The following is a 6000-nucleotide window of genomic DNA, read 5'->3' as shown; positions in this document are numbered from 1 at the left end:
GATCATTTAATAATGCAAATCTAACAGTATCTTTCTTGTTTATAATTTTTCAGTAACTCCCCTACTTTTAACATGTGCAAGGCCTACCATTTTAGGGTCTGCACTTCACTTTTCGGCTTCATGTCTAACATTTTTCTATTCTTCTTTCACTCTGACCTTCATTTCCTCTAGTGAGCAATACTGCTCCCTGCCTTAGGCCATCACACACACTGTTGCCTCTGCTCCAACCATCCTGACTTTGCTCCTTTTTTTGTCAGCAAACACTCATCTTTTAGATCTCAATGAAAAGATCAAAGTTTTTATTTTCAAGCAAATGCTAAGGACATTTATCTAGACTAAGTTAGAGCTTTCATTTACAGTACATTGCATTTGTCCTTCGTAACACTTATCATCTTATTTTTGATAACTGGTTCTCTCCCTAACTGCACTTTCTGATGACAGCAAAATGGTGTCTGTTTTACTCACAATTAAGTTCTTGAATTTTTAAATGGCTATAATTCCCAAATTCCAGCAACATTTATTAAAGTCATTTTTTTTGCTTCCAGGTTCTCTTAGAAAAATTTGTCTTTGTCATCTGGATTTGAGACAAACATATAACTTCCCTAAAACATGTATTCTAATTTATATTTGTTCACCCAGGAAAGTTAGATCACTTTTTATACCCTGTCATACTTGCTCATACATTCTTACGATGAGCAGTTTGAATTACTCTATCACTTTAGGGGATGTTCAATGAAAGAGGTACCTGCAGTAAAAAAATATAGTAGTATATTCAAGAAATGTCTTGGATGTATCAACAGATGAAAGGGAAGATCTAGTTCTTTTCATATTTTAATAAACTTTCCCAGTGTTAAAGTCATTTAGTGAATGTTCCTCTCAAGCTCTGCCCTAGTGAAATCCCATTTGACTTTAATTTGCTTTTTTTTTCTCTTTTTTTTCTTTTTTTTGAAAACAAAGGTACAGATATCACCTTAAATAGTTCAGGGACACATACATATCAAAACAGCCAGGGAGAATCCAGAAACTTCCAGAGTCTCAGAGATCAAGTCTCAGGTCACTAGCACCATCCTATCTCTTGGTATAGGCAATGAAATGAGATAGTGAATGATGGCAAATTGCTGCAGACAGGTAAAAACAGATTTTGAGATCCACTTGCTAAGAGAAAGACCCTGGAGCTACCTTTCATTCTTTACCAATTTGTAACAAATCAACACAAAGTAAACCCCAATGAGCAGAAAAGAGGAGGACAGAAAAACATAGACTGGTGTAGAAAATCTGAGATAAATTAAATAAGAAGGAAAAAAGGAAATAAGGAGGTTTTGTAGACCATAAAAATGATAGCACCATCTCTATAGCCCACAAAACCATCAGTTTGTATTATATTTGTATTATTTTTCCAGAACACTGCGTCTAATTTATATTTGGCCTGTTTTTAGCTATCACTTTTGAATATATATTAATTCTTTGATTCAGTGAATATTTATTTTATTTCTTTTATTCATATCTTGAGTATAATGGTATATATGTTAAGTGTATATATATATTATAATAGTATATATAATGTATAAGAACATATATATATATATACACACACACACACTGAGTAAATAATCATCAACTCAGTGGATTCAACAGCTCTTCAAAGGATGCTTAAGTTACTGAAGGGGATTAAGGGACATCAGGACTACAAAGATGGACTTCTTCTGTGGCTCGAACTGAGTCGGTGTGGATACTCTTCTTGGATAGCTTTTGTAGCCACCTTAGGAACTTTCCTTGATAAGATTCTCTGTGACTTATGAATATGTAAAGAACAATGGCAGAGACATTTCCAAAGAGCTCCTAAAGTGAACAGCATGATTTTTTCCAGGTTTCATAAAAAAAAAAAAAAAATGGTATAACTAAAACAGTTGACCCTTGAATAATGTGGATGTTAAGAGCCTGATCCCTTACACAGCTGAAAATTTCTGTATAGATTTTTAACTCTCCCCAAAAAATCCACATATAAGCAAACCTGCACAGTTTAAACCCCTGTTGTTCAAGGGTCAACTCTTCCCTTTTCAGGTGATTTTACTTTCCAATTTTGCAACTACTTTCAGCTCACTGGAATATATAATATTATATATAGATTTAGATATAGATAGATATAGATATAGATATATATGTATGATCATCCCCTTAAGTTTTCTACTCTAAAGGTGGACCCATTGTTTAAGTAAATAATTGTAGAGAAACTTTTCCTACATGAAACTCCTAAGGCTAGAATCTCTACAGTGACCTTAATAGATTAATCGTTGGTGAGGAAAGCCTGTATGCATTCTGGAGAAACTACTGCTGTTATAAAAATAAAATGCTCGTCCAATTTATCAGTAGGAAGATAGTTTAAATGTGTTATCAGGGTCTTGACATCTCCAGCTCTCAGCTCCTTTTATTTTTCCTGAAAATCAGTGACTTGTAGAGGATAGATAGCATCTCATTTTATACTGTCCGCTCCCCCAACCCACCTCACAGCTTGTTAATACACATATTTGATGATTTCATTCCCTACATTTATCCCTAAATATGAAAATATCTGGGATCCAAAAATGTGTCTGTAGACCACGTGCCTTTTCTCTTGTGAGGAATTGGAAGTTAATTATTGATTGCTACTGGTCTGAATGACGGCATGTTTGTGTGTGTGTGTGTGTGCGTTTTTTTTTTTTTTCAAAGCAAGGCCAAAGTTAATTCCCATTAGTGATAGAGGATTGTCCTAAAAGAATCTCCTTCCAATGCAATGGAAAAGCTGCTATGTCAATATCCCCTTATCCATACACTTGTCTTAGCATGCCTCATACATTTTATACCTTTTATTTTGTTGTGATTTTGAAGCTATATCCTATATCTTACTACCTATACTCAACCCATCTTGGGTTACAAACTGATTACTGATTCACCAAATAAGATAGAATTTTGCCCCTAGATTCACAGAAACTTTTATAGTCATCAGGGCAATTTCCCTTTACTACTATGTTATAGGACACCTAACTTAGCCTCCTGACACAAGCCTACTGAATTCCTGGGATCCATGATTTCCTTCCTGGGTAATTAATGACATTAACTTCTGGAATTCTTGTGTCCTCATCAAAGTTTAAATTCACATCAGCATATTTTACTATCTATCATCTATCAAAACTGGCTAGGTTTTCCGACTTGTAGTTGAAATACATTGCACTTATGATGGCATGCGGATATTCTCATGTGATCACAGTGCCCTGGTCAGGGCACAGCCTATCCAATAGTTTCATATAGAAATTTCCACTAGGCCAAAGTTATTACAGTTCAGTCCTAAAAGTTTACCCAAATTAAGTCATTAACGGAGTTAGTAAGATTAGTTCTGAAGTTTGCTGCCACTACCATCACTACCATCCAACAAGTTCTAGGTTTATGGTATTCCCCTGCAACAAGCAGTGAGTCTTTGAACATTTTCCCTTCATTTTCCTGTAGCAAAGCCCTCAGCATACACATAGGTCAGGTGCCTTCTCTCTCATGCGCTTAATTGCAGCGATCATAATATTGGTGGTTATTATTGCATGAAGGTTACAAGTTACATCAGATGTTAAAGAGGCCAAGCAAAAATACACTATAGTCTTTTACTAATTTCCATATTAGCAGATGCTTTTCTCTCCATAACTAATTGTAACTAAAAAGTCACTGAATTTGCTACTTGTGTCTGAAGTCCAGCTTATTTTCCCATTGAGAAGGATGTGCTCCTACAAGTTAGACTAGCAATTGTTTTTCCTAAATGCCTCCAACATATGGAGTGTTATTTTCTAATTTTCATGTGGTTTCTGGTTGGCCTGTATTAACAAGAGATATTAAAGCTCTCAATTCACAGAAGATAATTCTGTTCTTGAAAGTGTTCATATAATTAAATAAGGTTTCTGATGGAACTCTTCACGTCCTCTGCCTACCTTCAATGTGAGAGAACTTTGCCCTGACAACCTCTCTTAAATGGTATGAAGTAGGACCAATTTTTAACTTTTAGTATGAGATACTGAACATTGACTAGGAATCCACATTTGTGGGCATTTCCAGGTTATGACAGTAAGGGCTAATGGACTTTTTAAGCTCACTATACTTATTCATAAGTCTTAATACATTAGAAGATTTTTATCTGGCAACATCACATCAATACTGAACTTTAAAAGAAAATATATTATTCCTTTTCCTTTGAATTGCATTTAGCTTACTCATATCTACCACTCACTGAAGTTTACTTGTATTGTTAGTTTTGTTCTGTTGGGGAAAAAAAAAGAAGAAAAAAAAGATCTTCACTGGCTTACATTGCACCTTACATTGAGCGTTACAAGTACACATCATTATTTCTAACTCACATTACAGTTTCTAGCACCTGTAACTTGGCTCTGTGCTGAAGGAGCAACTTTCTTTTAGAACAGGTCACTCTCATGGCAAAGGAAAATGGCTCTGAACTTTTATTTGTGAGTGACATCATTCATTTATGTTCATAATCCATTGGCCAAATCCAGTCAAATTCCTCCTACAGGGAATAGGGACATGGCAAGTCAGATGGTAATGGGAGGGAATATAAAATTTTGTTACAGGGAAATGAGAGGTGAACAATAGGGATAATAATAGACCTCCAGCAATTATCTATATTGTTTTCACCTGTCCTGGGGCTTTCAGATGTTCTGTGTGTTGGATGGCTGACTACCCAAATAAATATTTCAGTTGTCACCCATACCTTTCCTGATATCATAAATACAGGTATAAGTCATTGGTAGTACAAGAGTGCACATTTGGAAAATAAAATCTATAGTTACCCTATTTATTGTAGATACAGTATCTAGGGCAAAGCTGGACTACACCTTGCCTTTCCTCTTGTGTGTTTCTTCTTAGTAGTTCCCTTACAATATAAATCCATATATTTGTAGTCATGCTTTGTCATTAAATGTGCCATTCTTCTTTCTTCCACCTTCACACACTAATTGTGTCACCCTGCAACACACTGAGTAGAAACTGACAAGTGCTGTTTATTGTTTGCTTAAATTTCCCTCATTTGTGTAAATATATTATGTAGTGACTTCACACATTTGTTGTTTTCTTTTTATTTATTTTTTTAAGATTTTATTTATTTATTCATGAGAGACACAGAGAGAGGCAGAGACATAGACAGAAGGAGAATCAGACTCCCTACAGTGAGCCTGATGTAGGACTTGATCCCATGACCTCCAGATCATGACCTGAGCCAGAGGCAGATGCTCAACCACTGAGCCACCCAAGTGCTCCTTGGCTTCCCCCATTTGGAAGAGATTCCCCAGTTGATTCCATTATTGATTTATTTTTTTTTAAGATTTTATTTATTTATTCGTGGGAGACACACAGAAAGAGAGGCAGAGGCACAGGCAGAGGGAGAAGCAGGCTTCATGCAGGGAGCCTGATGTGGGACTCCATCCCTGGTCTCCAGGATCACATCCTGGGCTGAAGGCCACGCTAAACTGCTGAGCCACCCCAGGCTGCCCTATTTTTCAACTTTCATAGGTTGCTATAACCATCTGGCTGAGTCAGTTTACTCTCTGGAATCTTCCCTGAATATGCTGTCAATACCAAGCTCACAATTTATGAGTAAGTATCTGTCTCTTTCCAAACTTATATTTAAAGGACTAGACCATCTTCCATTGTTGCTATTTTTCCCTGAGGATAGCTCTCATTTTCCTTTCATATATGTATTTCCTATTCTCTAAAACCTTGAATCTTTTCACAAATAAGTCCCATTTTTACTTTAACTAGTGATTCTTTCTACCATTTTCAAGGCTGAAGTATCTACACACATTCTTTTATAGGATAGTTTTCTCTACCTTTAAAATTTTATATTCATTTTCCCCCTGAGGGAAAAAAATAGATGAAGTAAAAACACCCTTCTGAACAATTTTGCAATATATACATATATTGAATCATTCTGTTGTACACCATAAAGTTACACAAGATCCTGTGTCAATTAGATTT

This window comes from Canis lupus, chromosome 22 (assembly GCF_011100685.1).
Source record: "Canis lupus familiaris isolate Mischka breed German Shepherd chromosome 22, alternate assembly UU_Cfam_GSD_1.0, whole genome shotgun sequence".
Taxonomy (NCBI): Eukaryota; Metazoa; Chordata; class Mammalia; order Carnivora; family Canidae; genus Canis; species Canis lupus.
Note: the sequence above shows the minus strand (reverse complement) of the source record.